Consider the following 20,191-nt stretch of genomic DNA (forward strand, 5'->3'; position numbering starts at 1 on the left):
CCAGATGAAGGCACTGGATTTCACGACAGCTAAAGAAGTTTTTCTTTGACTCCCTTTACAAGATGAGATTTCTTTTTGAGATTCACACTTCTTTTTCTTTAATAGATCAATTCACATAACCAAACTTACTCTTTAAAAATTCCATATCACTGACTTTAATGTTCCTTCCCTGCCCCAGGTGTATCCATTATCTAGAACCTCTCTAACTCAGTAAAACTATAGTAGTGCACTCCTAATACAGAAAAATCTTCATTATTGTCTTTTATTCTGCTGCGTCAGGGCAGGATCCCCCTACAGAAACTTTCTGGGGCTATTCTAACTAGGAGTCAAAACTGAACAAAACTTCACTCATTCAAAGCTAAGCCAAAGTTGATTTGGACTTCAAGGTTAAGGTGATGCAGTGATTGACCGGTTAGATGAAACAGATGCTGAATAATACATATTTCAATGCTTAAACACTGTCATTTATTTTGAATATCATATTATGCTTTTTATTTTCCTGGAAATTTTTAAGTGGCTTTTGAACATGAACATGAGAAAAAAAATTTTGATCTCCATCATCTGTGACAGATAGACCCACAGATGTTTATCCATCAAAGAGATTGTTGGGAGCTTCTTTTCAATGGTCTGGAGGCAAGGCAGTGCAGTCTAGATAATCAATACAGAGACTCCACGATGTATTATAATCCCATGCTGCCTTTCGCAAGAAGCTGAAGACAATATGCTGTGGATTAAGACTTACGAGTCTTGGGTTGTAGCCAAGCTTTACCGCCAACCAACTCAAAGACCATCCAGAATCACATTTCTCCTCTGGGTCTGACTTAATCTTATCTGTAAAAATGGAGTGGGATTTGCGGGTAGGGGTAAGGATGTTGTAGCCCCACTGGTGCTCAAGAAAAAGCAAAGAGGATGCAAATTGACTTTCTTAGGAGTTTTGGGAAATGACAGAGGAGTTTCTGGCTGTCACAGTAACTGAGGGATGTCGAAGGCAGCTGGAGAGCTGACACTTAGTTATGTTAAGCTTTCCACATACTGAAGAACTGTTTCAACCCAAATGCTCCTGGGTCCTATTCCTTGGGAGAAACACCAGCAAATGAGCTCTAATGTTATTATATTTTTTCTGGTGTGAGTATTCTTTAAAAGAATCTTAAAAAGAATCCTAAGGGGGCTTATTCTGTTTTCCCCTCGCAGGTTCACATGCGAGGACATCTCTCCGGAACGCTCATCAAGGATGCCAGCCTGAAATTTCCCATCTTCCCTTCAGACGTCTCGGAAATGATAAGTCAGGCTTCCAAAGGCCTTTTTCTCCACTTATGTGGGAATCAAAGATGTAAAATCGCTTCTCGCTGGTCCGTTTTGCTCTCAGAGTTTGATGAACTGGTTCTGGGTTCCTTTCTTTCTTCCCCCAGAGGAAAAGGTCATGGGAAGGCCACTTTCCTTCCGACTTGGCGCGCTCCTCCCCAAGCTGAAGTGCCCTTTATTTTCACAGTGACTCCTTTCAGTGACTCTTTGTTCCGTGAAGCCTTCTGTTGACAGTCTGCTCAAGGGGCTTAGAATGAGGCTTACGGAGGATGGATGGGGGACTGAAGGACTGGGTGCAAGTCACTGAGCCAGGCATTCTTGCTCTGTTTCCTCTTCCTTAACCCCTTATCCCCTCTTGCTCCCTAAGGTTGAAATGCCCTTCTTAATAACTTCCAATCAGTGCTTCCCTGTCTGAGGAAATAAGGCACAAAACAAGGGAAATAAAACGTGTTGAATCTGTCGACATCCACTCTCGACAACATCATGGCAGGAGCTTTGAGTCCTCTCTGCCCTCCCACAGTACCCCCCCTCCCCATTCCCCCCCATCCCCACCCCCAGTGTTTCCAGTGTGATTTTTCATGCTCAGAGTTTCCTCTGGAACAGTGTGTCGCTGGTTCTTTCAATCAGTGTTGATGCCTCATGTCTTCCCAGGCTCTGTTCTCTACCAAATGGGCCATCTTAGAAGTTCAGGGCTGGAAGGTAACTCTGACGTAATCTGAAACCATGACCCCGTTTAACAGATCTGACCAGTGCTGTCCATAGAAATATAAAGGGAGACACATATGTTCATTTAAATTTTGAATGTTCATTTCCACATTCAAAACAGTTAAAGTAAAAAGAAATAACTGAGATTAGTAATATATTTTAACCAACCCAATACCTCTGGAATAGTATTATTTCAATGTGTATTCAATGTAACATTTATTAATGGGGTATTTGCATCCTTTTCCTCATCTTAAATATCTGAAATTCAGTATGTATTTTGCAGACTTCAGTGTGGACTAGCTGCATTGCAGGTGCTCAGTTGCCACCTGAGACTCGTGGCTACTGTTGAGCTGGCCCAGGATTAGAACAGCAAATTTAGGGGGAGCAAGTGACTTGCTTAAGGTCGTACAGCTTGTTGACAACAGAGCCGGCCTCTTGATCCCTGCTCTGGTGTTTTTCGTGAAACAGTGTCTGCTTTGACAATGATAATGCTTAGGACGCGTCTTTCAACTTGGAAAATGGATTATATAAGTCTCGAGTGATTTGGCGGTGAAAATCTATAGTGGTTTTAGCATAATGCTAAAAAGATTATACCTTCTAATAATTTCTGTTTTATGAGATTATTGTTATAAGAGGAAGATGGTGACCAGAAAATTTCATTTCCAGTGATACTGATGGACAAGAGTTAATTTAAATTGTGATATGAACATCTGTCTTCTTTCAGGTCTATTTTGATTGTTTACCGAGTAATAGCATCTATGTCAGTAGCTAGGTACTAGGAAATTACTGCTTATTTCCATTAGAATCTATCAAAATGCACATTTTAGAAGTGGCTCTTTGTTTTAGCTTCTCCATCTATGCTTAATTCCCGTCTACCTTAATTACCAAGCCTGAGGGCTTGGCTCTAAGCTGCCATTGTACTAGGCCTGTTTCAGGACCACCCATGCATGTGAGACTCCACAGACAAAGCCTTGGGGGTCTGAAAGTTCCACACCGAATCCCAAAGTATGAAACCTGATTCACGCAAAAATAAACACTCCCAAGTTTTAACTTGCATTATATTCAAAGTGATCAGACATCACAGTGAACCAACGTCTCTGGTCCTTGGCTGGAAATCCCCACTCTCACTCACCATATGCTCTCGAGAAATTCACTTTATTTCCTTACAATCAGTGCCCTTTCTAAGTGGCAAGGAATGATATCCACCCTACTTACTATGTAGGACTTCACTTTCTAAGATGTTTCAAGGAACACTGGTCCCACGGGACTGCACTATCAAAATGGGAAATCCATGGTCTGCCGAGTTTGGGAAATTCTGAATACTCTTGGAGGTTCAAAATACATAACAAAATGTATTTTAAAGACCTGGGTAGTATTACAGAAAAAAACAATTTTTTACTTAACTTAATATTTCTTAAATGTTTGTGAGCCAGGAATGATTTGACCTCTTTCTCCCCCACTCCCCATTGCATGGAACAGGCTTAGAGAAATGTTGTCATGGAGTATTTTAAAGGCAAAATGGACAAAGGTCTGTGAAAGATACTTAGATATTTAGATGTCTGATACCATTTCGCAAGCATAGGTTGTTAAAACACGATCAGTGCCTTACTTCTAAGAGTGTCTTGCTGCCCCAGTATCAGCCTACAGTCTCCCCAACACTGCGCTTTTCTTCTGCAAACATAGAGTTTTATATTTAATGCTGTACTTGTTCATCTACTTTTGGCATCAATTAAACAACAGATATCATAGGATAAGAAAATTGTGGCCACACAAAATTCAGAATTTAAGATTCTAAAACATCACACTCTTAAGTGTTTCACTCCATACTGTCTTCTCACTTCTCCTCCTCCCCTGCGTCTTCCACTTTCTCCATTCCCCACCCCACCCCCCCCTTCCCTTGTCCCTTTTCCTTCACTGTCTCTGATGATGCAGCCTTTTGATCTAGGTCAACCAAGTTATATGAGTCCTTACTTATTGAGAAGAGCACCACGCTAGTTCTGGGACCAAAAAACAATGCAGCCTGGACATCGCTCTCAAGAATCTTACTTTCTGGTAGACAAGATGTTCATGTAACATGATTCTAGCTGAGTGTGATGCATGTAATAATGGATTCTCTGTAAGTCTCCTGAACAATGGAGTTGCCTAGACAATGGAGGGGTTGACCTTGCTGGGAAAGTGGAAAGGACCTTCTTCACTGAGTGCTTCACACAGTGTGGGATGTCTGAGCACACCTGCCAGCAACTTGTAGGCAGTCAAGGGTAGGAAGGTGGTTCCACTAGAGAGGGCGGAATGTGAAAAGGCACTGAGGCATGAAAAGGCAAGGTGTACATTGGACATGCAAATCATCCAAGTAGGCAGTGGAAATATGGAGAGAAAAATGCTAAGGCAACATCACAAGGGGACCTGTATCCCTACTGCCCGTTGGACAGGAGCCTCCTAACATTTTAAAACCTTGAAACTCCTTGATATTTTTTTACCTGGAAGCTCAGAATTTGCTTGGTACTTTGTCTGGCTAAAACGAGGCCAGGGAGCTTCTAAAAGGTACAACTGGAAAGTCGCTGCAGTAGAATGTGGTCATATTTGCATTTTCTAGTAGAAACACTGTCGGGTTTTGTTAGAGGATAAACAGTTTTCCAAACTAAGGGAAGAGGAAAGGGGCGAAGGAAAACATTCACTTTCTTGGGTGCTAGTTAAGATGGAAGTCCAGGAACCTGTCTTGCTGTTCAGTAACACGTGGAAGCAGCTTTCAAGAAAAAGAAATGCTGGTGTACAGTCCCTCACTCTACTCTTAAATATGCAGGAACGCATTTTAAAAACAGTTTAGAACTAAAATCAGACCCATTTACATCTTCTACTCCTTTGAGGCCTTTTAGCGATAGACATGTCTAAGCTGCGTTTATTCACAGGGGAGCAGAATTATCTCTGATTACCAAGCGCTTTCTGCTTGCCTGAGAGCTGTAACAAACCCCAGCTCGGTCCACTGGGGTAGGGGCGGGCTTGTGAAATCAAAGATGGGGAAGGTTTGGGTGAAAGGATGTTTCTTACACATATTGTAAAGATGGGTTTGAACTTGGAAGTGTCAGAGACAGAAGGCTTTGGGTTACTTTTATTGACAGGCCTGGATGGGCTTCCTCAAGAGACAGCTCCGTCCTTACAAGGCTGTCTTCCATCAACCCCCTCTTGATGTGAAGGGTTTTTTAACTCCGCCCATAGCAATGCAGCAGACAAATGCAGAAAAATGGACTCACCTGGCTTTTAAATCCATATCTATGGCTTCTTTTCTCCCATATAAACAGAAATGCAAAACCAAGGCCTTGGTATGTTGTGTCTGTTTTGTTTTTAAATTCCTTTTTATTTTTCACAGAGTAATACATCTTCACCATGGTTTAATTTAAAAAAAAAAACACATAGATGCAAAAAAAAGAAATTAAAAGCTACTGGTAATAACTCTGGAAATAACTGCTCTGAATATTTTAGAGTATATCCTTATATCCTTCTAGATTTTTTTCTTACACACACGCATATTACAATATTTATTTAAGAAATGAGATTATGTTGCACAAATTGCTTTGTTACTCAGTTTTCTCATTTTAAAAACATCAGAAACAAAAATAATTTTAAAGTCAATAAATAGAGTTCGTTCTACAACATAGCTCTTCTGTGGATGTGTACTATTTCTTTATAAAGATAGATCCTCATTTATTTAAACAAATTCTTATTTCGAGGCATGTGGTTTCCAGGCTTGCCCTGTTCTAACAGTGCTAGGAAACATCCCAGCTAAATTGTGCCTTCATTTATACTTGTCTGAGAATAATCTGCTCGAGTGGAATTTCTGGGTCCAAGGCTCTGTGCACTGTGAACGCTGTCGGCAGGCTCTATACAACTGTCCTCAAGGATGATGGCGATCCTTTTTCATACCCGCAGTGTGAATGTATGACGCTACTTCTTTCCAATCAGCATCACCAGTTCTAGTCAATGTTTCTTCAGTGAGTTTAATCTCGTTTTGAATTCCTGGGACTCGACGCCTCCTCCTCCGATTGGGTCTCGTAGAAGATGCGCTCAAGGAGATGCGGCGAGGGTCGTAGCGGTGTGTGAGGCAGAGAAGGGCTGTGTAGGACCGGCTCGGTGCTGTGCCCACAGGGGATTTAAGTTCATGATGGGGCTTCACCCCATTGTTTATTGATGGGTTTTATGTCTGAGCTGTGGAAGCTCCAGGGCAAGGAAGAGCTTACTTACTTACAAAGCAAGGGGATTCTCTGCATCCTGAGGCAGGTCCCTTATCAGGGAGTGAGAAAGAGATGCCTCAAGGACCCTTAAAAGCAACTGGAAGCAGGGCAAGTCAGGCAGGCGCAGGGATCCAAGAGGGTGGACAGTTTAAAAGTAAACATAGGGGAGAAGAGAGTGGGAAGGGATAAATTGGGAGTTTGAGATTTGCAGATACTAACTAATACATATATAAAACAGATAAACAACAAGTTTATACTGTACAGCCCAGGGAATGATACTCAATATCTTGTAGTAACCTACGGTGAAAAAACATATGAAAACGAATATATGTATGTTCATATAAGACTGAAGTATTGTGCTGTACACCAGAAATTGACACAACATTGTAAACTGACTATACTTAAAAAAAAACATATATATATTTTTAAAAGTGAATATAGTCATTGGCCAGAGCTTGGAAATACTAAAAGCCCTCAAGAGAAAAATGATCTTCTCTAGGGCATTTTTCACTGAGTTATATTTCAGCATCATGCCATTGCCCTGTCTGGAGCATGGCTTTTTTTTTTTTTTTTTTTTTTTTTTCTTCCTGGATTGAAAAGCATTAGAGCATGATGGCGAAGCAGGTCGGCGGGGAGAGTCAGCATTCTGGCCCCGCCATCTCCTGGCTTGTGGAGTTTGAGCTCTTCTCCGAGAGGTTTCCAGGTCTGTAAGGAGTGGTGATGACATGTGTAGGGCTGTGTGCGGGTGGGTGGGAAGGGATGGGATGGTGTGTGGGATTTAGTAACCCTCCCTCCATGGCAGTGCCACACTTGCTTTGGTCCTCTGTCCTCTGCTTACACAGAGGCTGCTTGGATCCCCTAGAGATGACTCACTGGGTCACAGAGGGCGACAAATGTTGCCCCACCATTCACCAACTTCCATGGTATCACGTTGAGCAGAGAGCACGGGAGAACTTCCTTTCCTGTTTTCTTAAATGGAATAATTTTCCTGTACTTTCCTGCCAGTGCATCATTTTGTCCTCATAAGTCACATCGTCTGCTGGGTCTCCCTCTCTGTGCTCGTGGCTAGAAAGCTGAGGGGTGAACGTGTGGCCGACTTCTGTCTACCACGCAGAGCCTCACAGGAGTCATTCCGCATACCGGCCACCCTGCTGCCTGCATCTTCTCTTTCTTCTATGTATTCCTCACCTGCTTATATCTTCTCAAATTTAATTTTATCTTGTATGTATGCTGTAAACAACTTTAAAGTGCTTTTTAGAACAAGGCAGTGCAGAACAAAAAGAATAAAAATAAAAGAGAAAATAAAACTCATCCATGGTACCCACCCTGAGGTAAATCCTATTTTTATACTGCAGTCATTTTCTTCCTTCCCCCCTCCTTCTCACTGTCTCTGTCTCCATCCATCTCTTCATCCATCCATCCATCTAGTTTATCTGCAGGCATGCAACGTATGATTTTTCACATAGTATTAGTCCATCAACAGTTTATCATAAAAAGTTCATCGTAAAATGACTTTTAATGGCCATCTAGTCCTCGATCATATGATAAACCGTGGTTTACCTAATTATTCTTGTCATTAAAGTTTAGGTTGTTATTTTCCTTTGCCGCATAACATTCATCTTTATAACATGATCACCATCACCCCTTATCCATTTGTACAAAGCTTGGCTTGTGTTTGTTATAAAATACATTGAGATATGTTACTGGCAATAATCTTTCTCCTATTACAAGAAATGAAATTAAAGCATAATAGTCATTGTATCCGTCCAGCAGAGTTGGGAAGCAGGGGAGTAGAACTCCCTGCATCAGCAAGGAAGCAAGTCTATAGAACTTGGAGTGAAAATGTCTTCTCCCTCGGGCAAGGCAAGCAGAGAGCTTCGCTAGAGAAGCTGGTGAGGATTGCAGACAGAGCGTAGGGATGGATCCCTGCTACCCAGTGCTTCCCCTTCCTCAGACTTCCAAAGGCAGCCTCTGGTGGGCTCACCTAGGATGGGGTAGAGGACCGTCACTGGAGTATGGCTCCCAGGGAGCCTGGAGTTCAGAGACTTCATCACATCTTCCCCAAAGACCTGATCCCTCATTACCTGGTTTTCAGGCAAAGTACTAGAATCTGACATCCCCATATATTTCCAGGGTTTTGCGTTAGATGTTTGCCCCACTCCTGAAGGGCATTTTTAAACAGGATCTTGGAGCTTTCAGCGTTTATCTTTCATTAGAGATTAGGAGCACCGTTTAAAATTCCTCTGCCTAAGAGGCCCCTGCCTGTAGCTTCCATGCCTTGTTTCCAAGGCCTGAGGCCTTTTCTTGTGCCTCTGTGATTAGGCGACGTGTTCTGTCTGCGTCTCCTGACTATAGTCATCCTTCCGTACCCGAGGGGAATTAGTTTCAGGAACCCACAAGGATAACAAACTCCAGGGATGCTCAAGTCCCATATATGAAATGGCGTAGTTCAACATCCTTGGGTACAGAGGACTGACTGTATTCCATCTCCCACTGCTATTGAAGTTGGATTCAGATCTCTTTCAGAAACTACCATGTTGCCTGCACAGGTCCTTCTGGTTGTGATGACATCTGTGTCAGCAAAAGCAGCTCTTGCTCGTGCTCTTTTCCAGAAGCAGGTCTGGGTTGACAGTAGCCGGTGGTACTAAAGTCACTTCTTGCAGAAACAGGAATGGTTAAAGTCAAGACCGGTATGTCCTGATAGTGCCTTTAAAACAGGGTAAATCTCCTATAAACCTAATTAATCCATTCATCCATTAATTAACTTGTTCGTTCTGAAACAGGGATGCCCCCTACGTGGCCATGCAGTGCGTGTACTTCGATCATTCTGTCTCTAGGATACAAATGCTCAGTCTCTTCCCCATCTGCCCTCACATCTCCCATCCGTCATGAGTAAAAACTCTGACAATCAGTCAGTCGTCCCCTAAATATCTCCCTCCTCCCTGTACTGTGTCTTGGAGGCGAGGGTGGGAGGAGAGGGGAGGTCATTTCTACTTGGCAAAGGAGGTGCTGCTGGCTGAGATGGAGGTGACCTTGGTGAGTTGCACCCAGGGACAGTACCTGGTCCAACTGCCCTCCCACAGCAGCTGCAGACCCAGGCCATCATCACCTTCTGCAGCAGTGAGTCTTCAGTTTGGGGCTGCCCACTCCCCAGTGATGTGCTGAGGGGAGAAGTAATAGCCAAATTGGCAAAGACATTTGATTTCAGGTTCTCTTGGCAAAGATTTGGGCTGAGGCAGGCTAGTGGTGATGCTGCCACTTACGGGCATGGGATGTTAGGGGCGCGGGATGGTGGGAGAGGGGTGGAGAGCAGGTCTCTCCGACACAAGCCTTGAGCTATCAGGAGGGGAGGCTTGGAAGGCTGACCCAGTTCAGAGGCTGGGTCCACCACGAGTGCTCCTATACGCCGGTCTCTCGGGGCAAAATACGAACATTTTTAGCTCTGCCAGTTAACTTTGTTTTCAAGCACAGCTACCTCACCAAATATCAGTGCTAAGACATGGTTACCTTTGTTACCCCAGGAACCCAGTTGTCCCCTCCTTTCCCTTCCTGATGGTGAGCTTTTCTCTCTAAAACTCTAAAACACGAAGGGTCCAGTCAGATAATCTTTCTCAAGAGGATGATTCGACTGATCACTCTTCTGAGCAGGCCACCCCAGGGCTTCCACAGTGATGCCCATTCCTGCCAATACTGACATGATTTGTAATATTCTCATGAAAAAAGAACAAAAGGCAACACTATTCCCAGAGATAACCTGCCACTCTCCGTCTATCTGTTCATTCATGTGGCAAACCCCAAGGGCCAGGAGCTTGTAAATAAACCATGGGCATTCCAGACCTGGGCCCAGTGAGAAACTTGATTTTTCCCCACCATTTCTCACTTTTCCCAGGATCTTTCTGGCTTCTGGCACCTGGACTTTGTCTCCTATTATTGGCTGGAGCAGGTGCCTCACAGTTGATGGCTGAAGTGAGTTTCTCCAGCTGGATGCTGGGTCCCCCTAGGATCCAGCTAGAACTTGACTCCTTGGCCCTTTGCCCTCCTGGTCCCTCTGGGCAGCTGCTCTGTACCTGCAGCCCCGGGCCCAGGACCTTCCGTCTGGGGCTGGCCAGGCCTCCCTCAGCCTCCCAGAGGGGGCATTGCTTACTGTCCCTTGTGTCACAAATTATTCAGTCCGATAAACCCTGGGCAATGCATTTTCTGACTTAGTTTATTTCTCAAGGGTGCTTTTAAAGTCATCTTTTTGCAAGGGACGGGGCTGGGCTTTAGCTTATCTTGTTGGTATTTTGTGAAAGATATATGGTTCTTGAGTATATTTGAAAAATAATCTCTCTTTCTTCTCAGTCCTATCCCATCACTGTCCAAGGTCAAAAATGCCCTTCTTCCCAGACTGTGCAAGAAACCATGGATAGCAGAATAGAAATAATTTCTCCTAATCAAAATGAGTCATTTCAATAACTAAGTTGAAAGGGCACTAACTCACCCTGAGAGCTTCTTGTTTGAGACCTACCTTTGTCACCAGCTAGCTGTGAGACCTCTGCAGTACTTGACCTCTGGGACCCTCTCCTCTGCCCTTTGGAAACAGAGGCTGCAGCATGAGTGTACCAAAAGGATGGTGCATCTTTAAGGATACAACATGAACAGATAACCAGAGCTTCGATTAGATATTTTGTTTTTACTCTATGGATAAACCTTGATATTTAGAGGGTAGCAAAATTGTGCTCCTCTCTGTACAGCCATTTGAAGTTAATTAGGCAGTGAATCTTAATTACCTATGTTAGTTGAGCCTGCTAAAATAAAATGTGCACATTGTCTTCCAATCTGCCATTAAGAGCAGAAGCACAGTCAGTCATACCCTTGGTCAGCGACCACTGACTCAAGGGTGTTTCAACTCATGAGTGTATTTTCCCGTCAGGCTAAGAGTTTCCAGCTCTGGGATGAGCCGCAATGTTCTCTCCTGAAATGAGGAGGGACACCTAAGGACACAGTAACATGTACGCCCCGCCACTCCTGCACAGCAGGGGCATTGGCTACTCTTAAAAACCTTTCCTCAGGCTGTTAAATAGCTCTGAGTCCACCACACTCCTCTTCCTCAACTTGTAAAATCTTGCATCTGCAAATATCTCAGGCTGCCATTACTGTGAGAGCAGTGAGATCTCTAGGAGTAAGGTCATCCTCATTAGAACAGAATGTTTCAATGTCTGGATTTCGATGTAGCATTTCACACACCCCCTTCTCCACTATGTAGAGCCAAAGAATTTTAGAAACCATCTAATTCTTCTCCTCATCAGGGCCATTTTGCTGACATGAAAACTGAGTCTCAGGTGGGACAAATGTTTTCTTTACAGTCATGCAGCAGCTGGTAGCAAACATAGAACTAGAATCCAGACTTTGAATGCCGGTTTATTACCAAAAAGTGTGTGTTTGGTTTGATAAAGTGGAATTTAAAATGCTGAAAGTGGAGGGGAAAGAATTTCAAAAGATTAACCAAAGGAAAGATTTTCCCCCAATGGGCTGTAAGCCCTTTGATGCAGGCAAAGCCTTGGAAGTGGATCTTGGTTAAGTTTCCTTTTACAGCTGTGCAGACTTACACTTCTCCTTCGTACCTGGGAACACGGTGCATTAGTCATGCAAACAGAATCTATTTGTCTTGAGACTTTGCAGAGAAGGGGAAAAATGGTAATGGCAAAATTAAGAGAAGTGATCACAGCTGTGCTTTGGCAGAGCAACCCGGAACCACCACCTAAAGTGAGACGCGGAAGCCGTCCTTGAGAAAGAAACCCTGATGAAGACATTAATGAGAGCAGTTCTATTGATGCGCCTGGAATCCCCAGTACAGCTGGCTCTCGTGTCTCAGCCTTTCCAGTTTTAAGGCATTTAAATACTAGATACCTCATCAAAATGATGCAAAATCTATTTGTCTTCTTGTGTGTTTTAAATGTGCAAAATAAGTCATGTTTTACTGCTGTAAGACATTAGAATGTTTCAGTGAGGGAGGTTAGAGGGCTTTATAACATGCAAATATCTGAATATGGAAACGATTACTATTAACCACTCAGTAGTTTGTAGGTACTTGCTTGAAGTCTAGGCACTTGCCAGGCAACCCACGTTATTAAATATGTGAAGCAGAATCTCTCACCAGGCGATCAACACACACCTGCCGCTGCTGACACATTGGAGGCCCTTGACGAGTGCAGACGTATGGGCCCCCTTCCACGGCTGCTGCAGCCAGTTCTTTGGGGAAGCATCTGAGTATTTGCATCGCTAACCTGCTTCCTGGGGGCTTCGGATACAGGAGAGTACCCTAAGAGGATGGACACTTTTCTGCCTCCTTATTCAAAGCTACCTCCTCTGTTGGATGCATGCAACTTAACCTGAGCTTAAATTGGGTCGAAAGACAGTTTGAGGCAAGTTTGTGACTGGCCTTGTTTTCCAGGCCAGATAATTGAGGCTTTACTCCGTAGCAGTGGGTAGCTAAGCACGATCTTTGATCAAAGTAGACCGCTAGACTTGTGTTAAGAAAAATAACCCTGGTAGCAGTGGGGAGGAGAGGCAGCAGTGAGAAGACCGATCCAGTAATCCAGAATTGGTTCTCAGTGACTATTTCTCATCTTTTTATGTTGCTGCAAAATCATCTGATAGGAAAGAAAATGTATGAATTCCTCTCCACCCTCCTCCGCACCCCGCCTGCCCTGCAGGAAAAGAGAGGCTTGGAGTGGGCTTCTTTCTTTCTCTGCGTGTTTGCCCCTCTGCGCTGGTGGGGCAACAGCTAGTCTGATTAGCGTTAACGATGCCCTGGTTTAGTCCGGGAGGCCTCCACTTTGGGCGTGCATTAGCATCACCTGGAAGGCGTGTGAAGCCGACTGCTGGCCCCGCCCCCGAGACTCCTGATTGGTTGGTCTGGGCCCAATAAGTTTGTGCTGCTAACAAGCTCCCGGTGATGCTGGTGCGGCACCCGACCGAGAACCGCTGCCTTTGGTCCGAGCTTCTCTTTCCCTGGAGGCCTCAGGAAATAGTAAGTTTTCCCCCCTACTTTGAGTTTTAAGTAAAATAACTTCCCGCAGCAGGAAAGGAGGGGGTCAGGGGTTAGGGGTGCCGCTGGGAGAGTGGGCTCCGCTCAGGGCTGGGGGCCTCTGCGGGCGCTGGGGGCAGAGGCTCGGCTCCGAGGCCAGAGCCCGGGCCTGGAGACAGGGGTCTCTGGAGCTTTGGCCTGTGGTTGAGGACAGGGGAGCACTGCATGCCCAGGGGGTCCGTTCTTCGGTCCTGGGGCCCAAGGACGGATCCACAGGGAGGCCCAGAGTGTCTGGGAGAGAGGGTGGCTCTTCAGGGCTTGGGCCAGGGCAAGAAGAGGGGCGCCGGGACCACCCTGTTGGCCTAACCGTGGCCTCCGAGCTCCGCGTCCAAGCGCTGAGCCAGTGTTTTCCAGGCGGCCGCCTCGGTGGGGTTTAATTTGTTTTCTTTTTCAACGAATTAAATGCACCTGTGCTGGTCGTATTCTCATTTTGGGGAGGCCTCCTGCTCCAACCTCTTCAGCCCAGGGCTACTTGCGTAAGTCAGGGCGGGCCTGTGGCTGGGTCTGGCTGCTCCACGTAGGTGCAAGGAGATGAGGGTGCTCCATGGGGGCCCAGGCCCAAAGGCAACCTCCAGTCTGAGCCTGCCGCCCGCTGCTTCTCTTCACCAGGTTTCAGACAGGAAGACAGCCAGAGGGGCAGGCAGGAGGACTTGGGCATCAAACCTCTCCTTCTACTCTGTGCCGTTTAGAAAGAAAGTCACCTTCTGGAGAATCTGCGTCCTTGCTCAAATGAACTGGTAGTGCTAGGCTTCGGCCTAGAAGGTTGTAATAGGTTATACATGGAATTGCAGTGACCAGCTGACATTCTATGACTGGGACTTTAAACTACTGAAAGCAGCTAAATTGTACACCAAGGACATTCATGGGTGATGTTTCGGCCTTTAGATGGTTAACACCAGGGCTTTGATAGAAAATTCTAGAGCGGCTTTCCTAGATTCTGTCTTGGTTTTGTTTTGAATTTCATCCTGATAAACAGGGAGCTGTGGACCCTTGGATTCATTTAGCTTCCGGAGGCTGTGGAATCCTATCCATGGGGCCTCAAGTTGGTTCTAGAGTGTTCCCTTTAAAAGCCCTGAATGTGGGTTTCAGAGACCCATCCTGAGGTCGATGGCAGAGAAATGTTGCATTTTCAGTCAACGAACAAATAAGGAATAAGATTTCCTCCTTTGTCAGCAACATGGCATCTTGGTGGGTTGAGACAGAAATTCTATTAAATGGAAACAGCATAAAAACATCCTAGGTCTGGAACAGACTGTTTTCAGGGATTGAGTTTGGTCAGTTAAGTTGGAGCAGAATTTTTTTTTTAAACATGTTTTTGTTGTCAAGTCAGAAAAGAGCAGGGGGAAAGTTAACGAAAAACTGAAGGAGGACTTGCCAGTTGAAATGGAACAGGAAAGGGATTTTCCTCACCAAAAGACTGAGAACTCAAAATCTGAGAACACGGATTCAATGTGCACCACATTTAATTGCTTTTAAAGGAAGAACTAAAATGAAGGGGATGATTTAGTGGTAACTTGATCAGAGACTGGATTTCTCCCCTAAATTTTAGCAGCATTAAGCAGTCCATTCTTAGAGTGAGCCAGGATGTTCCCAAAGACTGTCTGGGGCATTACTGAGAGACCTCTTAGCACCAGACGGGGATGGGGGCTTAGGGAGGAGGGGCTGGTCAATCATAAGAGCAGATGGAAGCCCCCTTGAGACCCAGGGCAGGTGCGTGTAGTGGCTACAGGGGACTTGCTCAGATTGCTAAGGGAATGTCAGCGTAACGTACTGACTTCGTTTTTAAGATGACACAGCTGCTGGTGAGAAAAGGTGTGTTGTGCACGATGAGGGGAACACAGCTAGGACATTTATGGAGGAGAGAGATTTAGGACAGCTAACATCCTAAATTTTAACTGGAAAGGTCACCACAATTGAAATGAGTTCTCCTCATCGGTGGGGTGCATTTATTCTTCAGCCAACTTGAAACTGACTAAATTCATCTCAGGCTGGGGATAAAACAAAACAGAATCTGAAGGTGTGTGTGTGCTTAGCCCACAGTAAAAGGAAGGAAAGCCCAGTGGTCCAGCAGGCAGGGTCAGCCCCACATTTGGTTGAGAAGAAAGAGAAGCAACTTCGAAAGTAAGTTCAAAAAAATTTTAAACATCACTTGGCCTGCTGAGAAGGACGAGAAAAAGAGAGGAACTGGAGCTTTCAGAGACTCACCCCTCTGTGATAGGAAAATGAATAAAGAAAGAAATTTTGCTGCTAGGAACACAGAGTAGGTGAGTCAAGGCTTGGGAAATTTAAAGGTTGAGGGATGGGAAGGTATGCAGGGAAAGCACATGGTCTGGGGCATATTGATTCTAACTGGCCCCCAGAGGTGCACAGGCTTTTGGAAGTTCATGAATTTGCTGAAGGTAATTTTAAACTGAGACAAATGTAGAAAATTGGAAGACTTCCCTTAAAAGATAAGCTTCCCAAGCTTGTGTAACTCAAGAATAAGTGGTAGAAGCAGTCAGCACCCAGGCACCGCAGTAAAACACGCCTCGGCATCTTGCTGGGGCTGGGTGACATCGCAGAGAGAGCGAGGCACTGAGGGCGGTCTGCTGAGCTGTCTTTACAACCACCTCACACGTGCGGGACCCCCATAAGAGCTGATGTCGCTAGTGCGGTGAACGCTGTAGTTCAGTGCAGCGTTCTGGAACATACAGTTCAGAACCAAGATGGCACTTGGGAGGGCTGGATCCTAAGAAGGAGTGTCTGAGTGTAACTGTCTCAATTTTTTAAAATGTTAGGTTAGGTATAGCTCAGTGGTAGAGTGCATGCTTAGCATGCAGGAGGTTCTGGGTTCGATCCCCAGTACCTCCGTTAAAAATAAGTGAATAACCTCTTACCACCCTCCCCCAAAATTAAATGAATGAAAAAAAAAAAAAGAAAGAAAGAAAGATCAGTCCCAAATGCCACTCCTAGAGGAAAGAGTTTGTATGGGTTCCCCCTCTCCCCCCACCGGCCTCCCAAGAACCCAGAAGGTCACAGTGGGCCTCTCCACAGGGGATCTCTTCATGCTGATTCTAGATGGGTCTCCCAGGACCGGGAGACCAGCATCCCGGCGGAAGTGAAACCCAGAGCGTCTCCTCGCTTTTCTCAGCCCGCTCAGGCCTCTGTTACACGTATGGGTGGAGACAGAGCTGTGAGCCTGGGTGACTCTCCGAGTCGTGCGCGACGGTCTGGAAACACAGTTCTCTGCGCGATCGCCGCTCGGGGGCCCAGGGATGTCGTTGTGCTGTCTCGAGTCTGTTCTCTTCCTCACATACTCTTATGTGTCCTTCTGACTTGGAAGAACCATCGTCGTGAGGAACTTGGAGTTGCACTTGGACCCACTTGGGGAGGGGCTAGCGCAGTGCCCACTCCGGCAGAAGCTGGCTCAGGATACAGGTTCTCCCAGAGAAGCCAGACTCCCTCGCAGCGCCCCCATCTGGCTGAGGGAGAAAAGGATGAGGAAGTAGGAGTCTAGAATCTAGAATATGTAAGAAATCACATGAACGTAACGTACTATCTTATGGTTCTGTAAATTCAAAGTAAACAACAGTCAAATTAATTAGCTGGCTCTGCTGGGCTAGCATTAAGGTCTTGGCAGGCCTGCACTGCCTTCTTGAGGTTCTGGAAGAGCCTGTTCCCTTGACTTCGGCTGCTTCGAGAGGCTGTCCACATGCCTGGGCTCATGGTCCCCCTTCTCCATCTTCAAAGCCAGCAGTGTTAGGCTGAGTCCTTCTCACGCCATCTCTCTGGGTCTGACTCCTCTTCTGCCCCACTTACGGTCCCTTATTATGACATCGATCAGTACATTACATTGACAATAGTCTGGGTGGGATAATCTCCCTGTTTTAAAGTGAACTGATTAGCAACCTGACTTCTCTCTGCAACCTGCAGCCTTAATATCCCTTTGCCATGGAAGGTAACGTGCAGGTTCCAGGGATGAGGACGTGGACATCTTGACGGTGGTGGGGCTGGGGGCTGTTGTTCTGCCTAACACACAGCGCGAGGAACTTCGAGTTTAATTCTAACTGTAATTTACAAAGCAGGGATGATTTTTATTTTTATTTTTACTTCCTCTCTCGGAATGTAATAAATCTGAGGCATTTTAGTTACTCTTCATTGTTTATCTTGTTGGGTAGTATTTGGATGATAGACTGAAATGAGAAACAGGTGATGAATTTTTGGCCTAGGGTGCAGCATGTCTGTGATGCTAGTTTAATGTCCTTTTCTGGCTCTTTCTGAGGGCCTCTGGGGACGAGAGCTGCACTGCCCAGGTCACAGGAGGGCTCATAGGTCTGGGCTCGTTGGCAGAAGCAGGAGACCTCAATGCATTGATGATCTTTCCTCCTGAGTAATGCAATTCTCCTGGCTTCCAGAATCTTGGCAATTGGATACAATGGGTTAAGAGAGAACAAAATTTAGGGAGAAGCCAGAGGAATAGTCAGTCAGTCCTTCCTTCCGATGTCAAAGAAGACTCTGCTCTCTTCCCCATGAGTGGGGACCTGTAGTGAGCAATTTCAGATTTTCTTTCGAGCAGTTTTCTTGGGTTTCTACTAATCTGGTTACTGGGAGTCGCGCCCCCTCCCTCTTCGCTTGCCTTGTGGATGTGTAATTCCTTTCTGCTTCTTGTCTCAGTGTGATAAAACTAGACCCACCCACTGTCCCAGTGCGACTTATTTTTGCTTGTGATCAGATGGGTAAATCTGATACAGCCTGCCTGCAGATCCTGTTAGTGTAAGGGGGCGTGGAGGGAGGGAGTCTCACTTGTCCTCAGGCCCAAGTACTATGCCCCAAGTCAACTTTATTAAGAAACCCCTCATTGGTGGTTCTTACATGATTTCTAGGATTAAAAAAGCTGTTCTATTGATCCTCATCGACTCTCAGCTCTTTGAAATCACATTCAAAGGTTAAGCCCAGTGGGACGGTCGGGGACATCCTCTAACCTCCAAACTACAGCACATCGAGGCGGGAAGTAGAGATTCTTAAAAGAAGAAGCATAAACGTGATGTTAAAACACCTCTCTCTTCCTCCCAAAGCTGCGACCTAAATTAATACCCACAGCTTTGTAAACACAAACGCGTTCTTCCGGAGTCTTAACCCACAAGGCTGTGATCTTCATCATTATCATCTTCGTTCGAAGCAGATGGCAGCAAAGTGTTGCCTACACGTTTAGATAATGTTTAAATAATTCTGGAAAAACAGCCAGGCAGCCTAATCAATTCTTGGAGGAGCTACAGTGGGAGGTGGAGTGGGGAAGGGGTTTATATAGTAAATGATGGCTCCGCGAAATGCATTTATGGTCTAAGAAGATGAAAAGGTTCTGAAATTGAAAAAAAAAAAAAGTGACTTTTGTACTAAAACCTTATCAATATCATTGGGATACATTTTTGAACTAGAACATTTTTATTTGCTTTTTTCCTGTTATAAGCATGTTTGGTTGCTTGTAGATTTGGAAAATATAGAAAGGCAAACTCACACACAAATGTGTCCCATTTCTACCCAAGAAAAACTGCTATTGAGAATTGGGGTGAGGGTGTTTTTACTGTACACAGCCCAGCCCTCCCACTCAGGGACTGTCCTTGAACTTCTGTGTGGGCATTCTGGGCCTCTGAGACCAGCTCCCAGGACTTTCCTGCTTTGGAGTCTTTCCCTGACTCACACTGCCAAGCTTTGTGTTCCACTTCCCCTCCTGTGAGAAAGCAAATCTCATTATTCCAGAACATTTGGTACACTTTTGTTGCATCTCTGGGGCCCGGGAACCTTGAAGGCAGGGAGTCCTTCTGCACGTGAAGGCAGACACTAAGAAGGGGCCTCAACCCTGGTGAGCTGCAGAGTATCTGTGATTTTCTGAATGCAGCATATTTTCCAACTAGTGTTTCCTCCGATAACATGAAACACGCTGAACGCTCTAGGAATCATTTATTTTTGTTGTTAGAGGCAAAACGATGAATAGAAATAGCCTATGCTTAAAATCCCTTTTCTAGACGAAGCTCAGAATCAGAATAAACTGAACTTCTCCCCATCATTGTCATTTAAAAAAAAAAATTTCTTTGTTTTTGTATTGTTTTTTGTAGGGGGAGGTAATTAGGTTTATTTATTTATTCTTGGCAGAGGTACTGAGGATTGAACCCAGGACCTCGTGCATGTTAACCCATGCGCTCTGCCACTTGAGCTATACCTTCCCCCTGTAATTTTTCATTTTCATTATTATACATTAAAAAAAAGAACAAAGTTTTTTTTTAGCATATTATTTTTAGGGCAAAAATACCAAAAAAAAAAAATTAGCTGCTACAACTCAATTTAAAAGTGATATTCCTGAGAAAGGATTCTAAAATGAGTATTTTTTTTAAAACTTCTCATCTAATAGCCATTTTTTCCCCAGTTTGCTGCTTTAAGAGTTGTTCAGATGTTTCAATCTCTTCCTTTTAAATGGTTTAAAAAATCCTTTACAATCAGCTGCAGTTATTACTGGAATAAAGTAATATTTATTCCTGGACAGCTATAAATACTTTTTGTATAGTGATTATTTTCAAGGGTTTTTATTTGATCTCTTCAGGAGTCTCGTGTAGACGAATCAGAGTGTTTTTTCTATTTAGTGGGGAGGAAACCGATTCGCAGACTGTTTTTATAACCTTGTTTCCCTCTCTTGTGGAACATCTCTGACTTGTTATAAAACACACCAGCCCTGGACTAACACCGGTGGGCGGTTATTGAGGTGAATGACAGGCCCGAGACCAGGACCAGGCATCCAGTATCCAGGCCCATTGCTCTTGGCACCCAGAGCACTTTCTATCCAACAGGAGTAAAACTGTTTCTATTTAGATGCTGACGAAACGTAAGAGCCCCTTGACTGGAGAGTTTGCTGTGAAGA

General features: G+C 44.9%; 1 long non-coding RNA gene across 2 annotated transcripts in view; it reads left to right on the forward strand.

The window, feature by feature from the left end:
* LOC116157362 (uncharacterized) overlaps positions 1–20,191 on the forward strand; it is a 271,892-nt gene that overhangs the window by 122,615 nt on the left and 129,086 nt on the right. For both annotated transcript variants that reach the window (XR_010384270.1, XR_010384271.1), the window contains one exon: positions 1,192–1,282. This is a non-coding gene — a long non-coding RNA (uncharacterized LOC116157362). The remainder of the gene's footprint in view (positions 1–1,191; positions 1,283–20,191) is intronic.

This window comes from Camelus dromedarius, chromosome 15 (genome assembly GCF_036321535.1).
Source record: "Camelus dromedarius isolate mCamDro1 chromosome 15, mCamDro1.pat, whole genome shotgun sequence".
Lineage (NCBI taxonomy): Eukaryota > Metazoa > Chordata > Mammalia > Artiodactyla > Camelidae > Camelus > Camelus dromedarius.